Source organism: Apium graveolens, unplaced genomic scaffold, assembly GCF_009905375.1.
Source record: "Apium graveolens cultivar Ventura unplaced genomic scaffold, ASM990537v1 ctg8419, whole genome shotgun sequence".
In the NCBI taxonomy this organism is placed as follows: domain Eukaryota; kingdom Viridiplantae; phylum Streptophyta; class Magnoliopsida; order Apiales; family Apiaceae; genus Apium; species Apium graveolens.
This window is the reverse complement of record NW_027421163.1, coordinates 1-12,816: the sequence shown is the minus strand read 5'-3', so window position 1 is coordinate 12,816 and position 12,816 is coordinate 1.

Genomic DNA, 12,816 nt, shown 5'->3' with positions numbered 1-12,816 from the left:
ATAAAGGACCACTGAGGAATTGATGACCATGGTTAGGGCGACTACCAGAGGTAGGATTGGCCGGTCACTACCGGAGGTTCGTTCAAGTTTATAAAGATAGTAGCCCCTTTAACGCGGCTTACTCGTAAGACTGAGAAGTTCGAATGGACCAGAAAAATGCGAGAACAGCTTTTAAGAACTAAAGAAAAGGTTGGTGACGGCCCCTATGTTGGCGTTGCCGGATGGAAAAAGGAGATTTCATGATGTGTAGTGACGCTTCGCATAAGGAATTAGGGTGCTTCTTATACAAAATAGCAAGGTAATCGCGTACGCATCAAGACAATTGAGGGAATATAAAATTCGATATCCCCATCCATGAGCTTGGGCTCGTGGCAATAGTTTTGCCCTAAAGATTGGAGGCACTACTTGTATGGAGAAAAGTGCGAGATTTACATAAACTATAAGTTCTCTAGTACATTTCACGCAGAAAGAGCTCAACATGCGCCAGAGGAGGTGGTTAGAGCTAATCAAGGATTACGATTATGAGATTCTTTATCATCCAGGGAAAGCCAAAATGGTGGCTAATGCCCTTAGTATAAAAGAGAGACTCAAGATGAAAATGTCTTTGGGAGAGTTGATAAGAGATTTTGAGAAAATGGAAATAGAAGTGAAGGTAACCGGAGCCATTACCGAAAAGCTGTTTGAGATTGCAATACAGCCCGAATTATTGAGAAGATCATATTGTGCCAAGAAAAAAAAATGATGAATTGAGGCAGAGAACCAATGACCGGAGAAGAGATTAATACCTAGAAAGATGATGAGGGAAATAATGAGGTATACCTACAGAAATTTGGGTTCCAAATGTTTAAGAGCTTAGGGACTGGATCTTAGATGAAAGTCATAGTTCTAGGAATAAGATTTAGGGCAAACCCTAAATTGATAGTCCAGGGAGGACGCCATCAGGTAGAAGAACCCATAACATAATGAGTGGAAAAATGAGGATTTAAAACATGTAGGATGACCCTGATTATGGGGAGGATTGAGAAAACAGTTCATACTGAAAACAGAAGTCGAGCAAGATTTGGAGAACCAGGACGGCACGCCTATGGGGCAATTCATGGACCCTGCCGAAAACAAAACTTATACTTTTATTCCCAACCACCACCTTGAGGAAACAATGCGGTAGGAAATTCTTTCATGACCTTTAGTCGCTAAAGCTCTCAGAGTTCCAGGAACAGGTTGAACCAGTCGAGACAGAGCCTGCTAAAGGACATATAGGATCATTTGAGATTCTAATGATTGACGAATCACAAAAGACTGTTTTTGTCACTTACCCTCCTAAGAGAGAGGCCACCCGTTGGTGAAAGGCCAAGAAAGGCACGGAGCCAGAGGTTATAATAAATTTATTAAAGTTCAGACAATTGTTTTCGGGAAAGTATTCCCAAGGTTATGGAGGTAGTGTAAAAGCTTTAGAGCCAGAACAAAAGCGGACGAGTATGATGAATTATGAACCTAAGTTGTAAAAGTTGTCAGATTTCGTTCTGAGGACACGAATCCAGAATGACGGGATGTTTGAAATCAATGCTTATGTTGTGTTGGTTCTGTAATGGTTGTAATAGAATGAAAATAAAAGACTGAAAAGGGAAGGAGTATAAAGGGATATAAGGAAATAGAGTTGAGAAGTGATAAGGGAGTTAGGTATGGAAACCCAAAGAAACCCTTGCAATAAATATAGAGAAGTATGTTCATCATCAGCGCGATGGTGACTGATCATGAGATAATTCAATGTTTGAAGGCGTAAGCGATACTTATAGTTAATTCCCTTGAAGTTGAGTGTATTCGATGAAACTTTGAGATAGATCGATGGATTAATAAGGAAACACGGATGGACTGAGGAGACAGGATAACAAGAATTTAGGAAAATGGGATGAAGGAAGTGACCTTCAAGAATGTGAAGTGTAAGACCGGTGGCTTGATACCCAGAAGGGGAGATGTCAGGTATGGAAAGATATCCCAGTATTGAGATGACTGTTGAGATACAACAAAAGTAAATGAGGAATTATTAAGAAGAAGTTCACGTTGAACACGACCAATATCTTCCAGAACATCCCTGTTGTCATTACACAATTAGGAAAGAAAAAGTGGGTAACCATTATTATCTTTTGAAGGCCATATGGGTTGACCTCAGTTTGAATAAGGATGCTATCGTGAAATTGGGTATAGACTATCGAGGTGGGAATGATTGAATAAGATCATATCAAGGATATATGACTTGATTTATCCATGGAAGGATGCAAGTACCTTTTTAAAGGTGGAATTAATGATATAACTTTGATAACTTGAGATGAACCCTAGGGGAATGCATAAAGGTTAGCATTTCACCCTTAATAGGGGACATTATGAGTTTGGGTAGTATGGAATGAAGGACTAAAGTAACAACAACCTTTAAAGATCAGTAGAGAAAAATTTTCAGAAGTAAATAGACAATGGTTCTAGTATTAGTAAATGGTATTTTGGTATGCCCTATATCTAAGGAATACAGGAGGAACGATTCAAGGATACCTTAGAGGTTTTACAAGGAAAAAGGTAATATTCAAAGTTCTCAAGAATAGAAATTTTGATAAAGGAAATGTGACGTAATTATAATAATGCCAGGTGGGGCACATGTTGAACCATAGAAAGTATAGATTGACCCAATAAGGGTCGAGATTGGTGAAATCAAGAAGGACCCAAAATAAGAGACGTCCTAAGTATGATCAAGAGTCAAATCGTGACAATGTTAACCTCTAAAAGACCGAGGCAATAACTTATGGAAAAAATGGTGATTTTTTTCTCACCAAAGTGTAAGGAAGAGAGTTTTCGCACAAGCAGTGATTGGAAATGAGGTGGAAAAATTTAGTTGGAGATCATTCAAAATACATTGATTATAAGGAACAAAATATTAATATCAGGAAAGGCCAATGAGGTGGCCGACACTCTAAGTGTAAGAGAGCAATCATAGGTGCTCGTGCCAGAGGAATACAGTAATGAGGGTTAAAAGCCGTGAAGGTTGTATTATGGGTGTGGAAGATTGGACATTCATTCTGATGATTGTGCGATACTCAACCGTGATAAGTAGTTGGTAAAAGATTAATTTATCTACTCGCTGTGAGCGGACTATCTATCTTATAAGGTCATATCTTGAGATAAGCCAGGACCATGTTTCAAAAGGACTAAACGAACCTTTGAGTTAAGTCTTCTATCGAAGGCATATATTAAGAATGGTATATACCTGCTATCGTTGCTTGGATTGAAACTCTTCTATAATTTTATCTGCTTCATGTCATGTATGTACATCAGGATCTAGAGTGTTCCTTCATGAATCATGAGATGGTAATTATGTTACCTCCTCAGAAGAATCCGATATGGAAGGTATGGACTCCGTATGGTTAGCTATTAAGACTTCATGGAAAACGAACGACTACAGTAATGTCAACGGTGGACCATAGTAATGCAGGAATGATTCTACGAGTAATGAGCCGATTACTTTACACCGTGAGAGTTGTATTGGAATGGATGTAGAGATTAGTACCACTAATCGGTTCATGGTGGTGTATAAGTCTCATTGATAGACTAATTAAGTAGATTAGCTACCTATTGATACTTATTCCTTCTTATCAATAGAGAGTTGTATTACTATACGAGGAAGGTTACGGTGTATCAATGGATTCTAGTAACGATGATGTCTAGAATGAAATCCCAGATTCGATTTTCGATGTCGAGGGAGTTTCAAAGGTGATTTGTTTTATAAGCTCGATCAAGAGCATGGGTCCTAGAAATGATGGATGGAATAGCAAAAAAAATATATATTTAGGCATGTGGAAATACGATGCTATAATATTTTATGCTGATATATATACGTATATATTTTGTTCTCCTATGACAACCTCTATAGTTCAGAGGTAGATTTCAAGCCAGATATTGTGTGGCAGTATATTTTATATATATATAATTCTCTTCATTTCGTTCTTTTCTCTCCTTTTCATTTCATGTAAGCTGAGAAGAACAACCCTTCCAGAAGGGGCGGTTATTGCCGAATGACTATCTATTTATGTGATAGAAGCCTAGTAGGATACCACATATTGTTTAATTGCTTGTCAAGTACTAAAGGTTGGCCACCTTCTGTACTAACTATGCAATAGGACAAGTGTTCACCGATCATAGTGATCTCTCAATAAATTCTTTACTTCTATACGAAGGACCAAGCTTTCGAAGATGGAGGCAGCTAGAGATGAAGTGGTTACCAAGTATGGTGGTATTCGGAATGGAAACACATTTGTGATACTAAGGTTGACGCATTTATTAAAAGGTTATAAAACTCTAGCGAGTAAAGGTATATCTAGAATAGTATTATGTACGGAAGATAGTAACGATTATGAACGGGAAAAAAAGTGGGTATTGAAGAGCAAAAAGCTATAATGCTAGAAGCTATGATGAGAGTCTGTGAAAATAGACTTGAAAGAATTTGGAATGATCACTTAACGCGGATTGAGTTTTCTTACGATAATAGATCATATGTCATTATCGAGATGTCACCTTATGAGATCCTTGAGGGAACACAATATCTATCTCCTTTATGTTAGGATGAAGTTGTAGAGCGCAAGATGCTCGGACCCGCCGTAGAGTCCAAAGGACCAAGGATATAATAGATCTAATCAGAGGACGGCTGGTAGTAGCCCAAGATGGACATAAGAAAGTATGTTGATTGACACGAAAGGACAAAGAATAGGAAGTAGGGGACCTAGTGTTGTTATAGGTATTCCCTTGGAAAGGATGGAGTGAGGTTCGGAAAGAAAAGGAAAGCTAATCCCACAAATTTTGGACCCTTGGATATATTAAGACATATTGGGAAGTTAGCATATGAAGCTAGCCCTACCCCGAACCTGTAGCAAGTTCATACGTGTTCCACGTATCAATGTCAAGAAAGTGTAATCCGGATGCCTGACATATAGGGGAAATGAGCGCATAGACATGCAAACAGACGTAACCTATATGGAGCACCAGGAAGGGTTATAGATCGAAAAGGAACAAGTGCTTAGGAGAAGAGTTATCAAACTAGTCAGAGTTTGATGGTAAACCACAATGTGGGAAAATTTACTTAAGAGTTAGAAATACAATGCTAAGAGAGTATCCCTATTCATTTTCCATCTGATTCCAGGACGAAATCTTTTTAAGGAGGGGAGACTGTAATAACCCCAAAAAAATTAACTTTTCGTAACCCTTATGAATAGTGATTTTGCTGATTATGCTGAATAAGAAAACTTTTCATGCCACACTATGTAGGGGTTCTTTTATTGATATTCTGAGATCTATTAGTACTCTATATGGTATATAAGTTTATGTTAAAGATCGTCAGAATCCAAATTCGAACACTTTGATTTTTTCCCGAAAACCCACTAGATACAGAAAGAATTGAGTATAAGGTAACATGATTAAAAGGATTTTAATTCAAGGATTATAAGAGAGGATCATAAAGGAATATAAAATATTGAGAAAGGTTTAAGGGAACCTAAGTAATGAGATCCGAGTATGATCACTCAAATGATAAACGAGAACGAAAGTTAAGCGAACCGTATAAACAGATAAGCGGTCATAGCCAAGTAATTAGGGGTTAATCAAAGAGGTTAGTGGGTGATGATTGTCATCATACCAATAAGAAGAAAATAAGTGTAAGAAGATGACATAAGAAAGATGACATAGGCATGGTGACATAAACATGACAAATAGAAATGTTAGTTGGTTGATTGTGAGCCATGTAATTTTTACCATGGTAAATTTAATTTGCAAATAAGAGAAGCAACCAAGCAAAAGAAATCATAACACAAAAATTGAGAAGTTGACTTTGTTTTTCCACAAGAAGCTCTCGGCCAAAACTAGAGCAGCAACTTCAAAACTACCATATCTCCTTCAATACTCACTCAAATAGTATGTTCTATAGCTATTTGGAAAGGTATTGAGATGGCCTACACTCTTGTTCACAAGTCTCGTCCAATAAGTGGGGTTAAGACCCTCGTTTTCACAGTTCTTTCATCTGACTTTTAGACACTTCAAAACCTAACTTTGTGTTCTTGATTTCTTTGGAAAGATCAAGCTTGTAGGAGGCTCCCTAAGACTTCTAGCTACTCTAATCACTCCAAGGAAGGTATAACAACCTCCAAACTCTAAATTTACTTTGAGTATTTATGATGGTTTTGATGGTTATAATAAATGAGAAGCATGATGCTGTGTGGTTAGAGTTTGGATCGGATTTGTAGTGATTTGGATGTTGAAATCTTGTTTATAATTAATGAAACTTAAGTATAGCTAGTAGTTCATGTGTGGGGTTGTATAAATTGGAAACTCTTGAGGTTGGGGACTGATGTAGCAAGGTTTGGATGAGTGGTTGGTTGTATTGTTGGTTGTGAGTTGAATGGTGGTTGTTTGGAGTGGTTTAAAACTTGGTAATCGCGTAACATAGCCGTCGTAATGCCCAATTTCATATAACTGTTTTGTTCTTAGTATTCGGGACAGAGAGCTTAACTATTGAATCTGTAACTTTTCCAATTTTAGTTATATTATGTCATAAGCTTCGTTTTGATATGTGGTTCGCTTGAATCCGATGTACGGTTTAGGAGAAACGACTGTTTTTAAGTAACGGCATTTCGCGAACGAACCATTACCCCTCGCCTTACTTTGAAACCTTGGTTAAGGCCCTTAAATGACTAATTGGAGTATGAAACAATTATGTAAAGTGGATTAGGCAGTTGGTAGAGTACTCGCAAAAGAATCGCCTTAAAATTCATAACGGTTAATTTATTAAAAATGGTGGAGCCGAGGGTACTCGAGCGACTTATGTAAATCGCTAAGCGCAAAAGCGAACGTTAGGGTCTAAGTGGTTAAAAACTAGTTTCTTAAGCGACCGTGGTCTAATTCCAGATTATGTTATTGTTCATAGGTTACCGGACCCAGTCTAAGCTTAAGTCTATTCCGGGAACACTCAGGCAAGTTTATACCCATTATACTGTTGTTGTGATGTAAATATATGTATATGCATTATCTTGTGATAAGTGCATGATTGTTATTAGAAAATCTTGCGATATATTGGAGCATGCTGATATGGTATATATGCATGCCTGTTTCGTAATCTTGATATCTAATTGTTGATTCAAATGCTTATAAGTTGCATAATACATATGCTAGAGATAAGCAGTAGTAGCGTATACCCTTAGTATAGGGGACCCAAAGGTGAACATTTTTCTAATATGTACTTCTATTTTTATAAAGTATTCATTTCAAGTATGAGTTTTTTTAAAACTTCTACTTCAATTTTTTTATAAATATTATCCTTTATGGGAATATTATTTAATAATATTCAGATATTTTCTAATATATCGGGACTGATTTATTTCATTAAATCAGTATTACTCCAAACATTCTTAAAATGTTTTCGAGTCTTCAAAATGATTTTTAAAAGTTAGAGCGGATCCCAAAACTCATTTTGATATTTAAGATCTTCCTTTCGAAGGGGATTTAAATACTCACGAAAAACCTGAGGGATCCGGCTCAGTGGTGTAATTTACATTCGCAACGAGGTTGCTGTTTTGAGAAAAAATATTGATTACTTGCCCATCGTTCGGGAAGTAAGTTCATCTATTTGAGTCGGCATAAGCAACATGGGCTCAGTGGGCGTCCATGAAAGTGTAAGTGGCTCAGTGGGAGTCCATCAAATGCGTAAGTGGCTGAGTGGCAGTCCAGCATAAGGTCCTATTACGGCCAGGGTGATGACCAGTGGGGAATTCGTCCATCTACTAGTAGAAAAGGTTACTTATTGGTATCTTTGCCTGATCAGCAAGATATCAGGTTTATGCCAAGGTTTTCTCCTTTCCAAAATTCATTGGATATTGCAACTCTGTTTATAATTTTCATAACAGAGGTTTTCAAGGAGTGTATGAAATGTTATATATATAGGTGTATATATATCGGGACTTAATGAAGTATCTCATAACTTCATTTATTTCAAATGATATTTCAAAGATTGAATCTATTCAAGTTTTATCTTGTGGTCTCATCAGTGTGATGAACTTTTGAAACTAATTATAACTTGAACGGTGGTAGTTCAAGTATTCGGAAAAGATATAAGTATATTGGAGTAACTTGTAACTTCATCTTTTAAACTTATATCTAGTAAATGATTATCTTATGCATGTCAAAGATTTTCAGAAAAATGTTGAGACAAGGTTAGATTATGAGATCACCTTGCAACGATATTTTTATACAGTTATAAACTGGAACTCTGTGTATATTATACATATTAGAGGATTTCAAAGATTATGAAAAGTATATATGTATGTATATACTGAATATTTTGCGACTTGGTCACGTTAAGATATCAACTTGGTTCATTCTTCTTAACCAAGACTTTCATGAGTACTATTAGAATGCTCATATATTGTAAATTATTATACATATTATTTCAGTGGGCTTATTGCTCACCCTTGCTTTCTTCTTTCATCACACAACAACAGATAGACAAGATGAACGAGAACAAGCTCCCAATTCGTGAGCGGTTAGGAAACGTTCCGCAGTTTCCTGTCGGCGTTGATGCCTTTGTAGCTGAGGTAGGAGCTACCAATAGGCTAGGCTTTCAACTTTGTTGTGCCAGACTTATGTATAATTATGAATTGTAGTAATGGCAAGGAATATGTAAATTTATTCAGAAACCTTTTGAGGTATAATGGCTTATAATTGTGAAATAAAACGACTTGTGTTATTTTTGGTACTCATCTCTGAGACTATAACTTGTGGTGTGTGTGTATATTGTGGGTCACAGTATGCAGTAGTTGGTTGTTATTAAAATTAAGTGTTATTAAGGGAAATGGATCTCGTGACAACCCAGATCTCTGACCCCGAATTTGGGGATGTTACATCCAGCAGTCTCAGGGAACCCCACCCGGGACACCTACTCCAGGCCTAGAGAAATGAGAGGAAGCCGAGGCCTAAGAAAGTGCCTAAGCCAGAACCCGAGTGGACACCCCTCAACAGACCCTGAGCTGACATCTTAAGAGAGGTTTAAGGAAAACCCTTCAATTACCCGCAAAGCCCTTGTTGGCGCCTCCGGAGAATAGAGCACGTGATAAACAGTACGAATATCACGGGGATCATGGCCATACTACGGAAACTGCTTCTCCTTCAAAATATTTATTGAAGACCAGATTAAGAAAGGTAACATGAACCAGTACCTACAAAGGAGGCTAAGTGACAAGGACAAAGCCACAAACAGTGGCAAACATGTAGTCAACATGATCTTCGGAGGGGCCTCCTCTCTGCCCCGAAGCCCATACATAGACGGCGATGTCATGATGATCCAACCCTTCGAAGATGAACCTATATATTTCTCTTATGCTGACTACGAGGGCCTGGATCTCGGACACAACCAAGCTCTATTTGTGACTCTCGACATCGCTGACAATGAGGTAAAAAGAATATTGGTTGATAATGGCTCTTCCGCTAACATCGTTTTTGAGCACACGCTTAAGAGGATAAAACTCGGCCACCTTCGAATGGATCCCTGTCTTGAATACCCCCTCTACGGATTCGGGAATAACATGATTTCGATACGAGGGGTAATCTACCTTCCCGTAGTCTTTGGTACTGCACCCCAGCAAGTCTCCCATGTCATGAAATTCTATGTGATAAGTGCAACATCCTCCTACAACATGATCCTCGAGAGGCCCATTATCACGAAGCTCTGGGCCATCCCTTCAACGATTCACTTGAAGCTGAAGTTTCCCACCCCGGGAGGCATCGGAGAAATCAAGGGAGACAGGGACGTATCCGGGAGGTGTTATGGGCAGGCTCTAGTCATGGAAGAAACTGAACCTGAAAACAGGAAGAAGGCAATGGCCTTACCCAAAGGCCAAAGCCGCAAGAAATATCGTGAACATCTCAGTAAAAGGCCAAAGTTGGATGTTACAGAAGTTCGTGGAAGTGAAGGAAAAAACAAAGTGGAACTTGTTGCACAGACCGTTGAGATAGAGTTGGAACCTGGGGACCCCACCTGGAAAATCAGAAAATGCTTAGAAACATCTTTCCAACAGGAACTCATTCAATTACTAAAGGAGTACGCAGACGTGTTTGCATGGGCACCAGAAGACATACCCAGGATAGACCAGTCAGTCGCGATGCACAGCCTAGATGTGGATCTGCGAAAGAAGCCAATCAAACAGAAGCGGAGAAATTTTGCCCCGGAGCGTCAACAGGCTATAGATGAAGAGGTGGAGAAATTGCTCAAGCCCGACATCATCTGCGAAATCAAGTACCCCGATTGGCTCGCCAATGTTGTTCTAGTCAAGAAACTGAGTGGGAAGTGGAGAATGTGTGTGACTACATAACCCTCAACTCTGCATGCCCAAAAGATTTCTATCCGCTCCCCAATATCGACCGTAGACCGCCCGGTGGGTGATGAAGGTTGTTTTAGCGATGTCTTCCAAATTTATGTGTATTTGATTATGCCCGAGAAGGCATCCAAAGCTCAACATAGTGTGCCCCGACGCAACTTCGGGGCACACTATGTTGAGCTTTATGGATGCCTTCTCGGGGCATAATCAAATACACATAAATTTGGAAGACATCGCAAAACAACCTTCCACCCACCGGGCGGTCTACGCCTTCATAATGATGCCCTTCGGGCTCATAAACATCGGGGTCACCTATCAGAAGATGATGAACACCATTTTCAAAGATCATTTGGGGCGCAACATGGAGCCTTACGTCGATGACATGATCTCTAAATCGGTTTTAGCCCCAGATCACATAAAGTACCTCAAAGAATGCTTCGACAACCTGCACAAATACCAAATGAAGCTCAATCCGGAGAAATGTGCGTTCAGGGTTCCCTCTGGCAAGTTCCTTGGTTTGAAGTCAGTGAAAGAGGGATCGAAGCAAACTCGGAGAAAATAAATGCCATAATAGAAATGAAAATACCCCGCACTCAGAAAGATATCCAAAAGTTGGTGGGATGTCTCGCAGCCCTTCACAGGTTTATCCCGAAGCTTGCAGAAAGGTGTCTCCCTTTCTTCGAACTCCTAAAAGGTGCCCGATAAAAAAAATTAGTAGAATGGACCCCAGAGTGCAATACGGCTTTTAAGGCAGTTAAGCAACATTTGAAGAACCCCCGGTGTTATCAAAAGGAAAATCTGGAGAACCTCTGTCTCTATACATCACCGTCGGCCCGAAAGTCGTCTCTTATGCTCTTGTTCGGGAAGAAGGAGGGGTCCAAAACCCCGTTTACTATGTCATCCAAGTCCTCAAAGATGCCGAGACTCGGTACCCAAACTTGGAAAAATTCGCCTTAGCCCTCGTGCACTCTAGAAGGAAGTTAAGGCAGTATTTCCAAGGCCGAGTGATTAGAGTGTTCACGGATCAATAGCTAAGGATAATCATTCACAAGTCGGATGCATGGGAGACTGGTTAATTCGGAAATTGAGCTAAGTCAGTTCAACATCAAATTTGTGCCACGAACTGCAATAAAGGCTCTGGCCCTGGCTGAATTTGTGATGGAATGCACATTCCCGGAACCACAACAACCCACACCCAGTGGGACTATCTACGAAAATGACAAACCGAGCACGGATTCCTGGAAGCTCTATGTGAATGGGTCAACAGCCGAAAGATCCAGAGCTGGCCTCATTCTATTAGTCCCGAAGGGTTCATCATCCAGTAGGCGATTACATTCGTATTTAAAGCGACAAACACCAAGCAGAATATGAAGCCCTGCTACCTGGACTCAGGCTAGAAAAGTCCCTCGGAGTAAGGAGACTGGTCATACACAATAACTCCCAGATAGTCTTCAGACAAACAAGTGGTGAATACGGTGCCAAGGACGAAAAGCTAGCCCGGTACCAGGCCCTAGTTAGAGGTCTCCTGGAGTCCATCTCGGACACCACCATCCTACATATTAACAGGGAAGAAAATAGCCAAGCTGACAAGCTCTCCAAACTCGTGCAGAATTCCTCAGACCTAAGTTCCTCGGTCTACTTTGAAGAGTTGCAGGCTGCAAGCACTGGAAAGATAGAGATCTTATGTGTCAGCATCCCGGATAACTGGATGACACCCTTCATAGCGTATCTGAAAGACAGAACACTCCCGGAGGACCAGAACAATCCAAGTACCTGAAGCACAAGGTTGCCCGTTTCTTCTTGGAAAATGATCAGTTTTACAGAAGAACTTCTCAGCACCTACTCTCAAATGTGTAGATCCAGAAGAAGCAGACTACTATTTTTGGGAAGTCCATGTTAGGAATATGTGTATTAGTTTGATGATAAGTTAAACAAACACTTAAGTAGAAATCTAGTGTTTGTAGCCTCAACGGATAAGACCATTTGCTATTCGTTGATGGAGTAGCTTTATTTAGAAATAAGTTTAGTATTGTAGCACATTTCAGTTTCTGTATTTAAGTTATAATTCTTAGATGTTGTGGTAATTATAAGTCATGTTGACTACTAGTGGATATACAAATATGAGGGCTAATTATAAATATTTCATGCCTTATAATTTTGTATAAATGAAGTAGTATCAACTGATAAATTAAAGGCCTTCAACGGATGAGAAACAAAGCTTCAACGGGTTTCTCTAAAGCTTCAACGGATAACATCCATCAACGGATGAGTGCATCAACGGATAAAGCTTCAACTGCTAATACATCAACGGATAAAGCTTCAACTGATAAAGCATCAACGGATGAGTGCATCACGGATAAAGCCATCAACGGATGAAAGCTTCAATGGATGTTCTGTTCAATAGCAGTTGACAGTGATAATT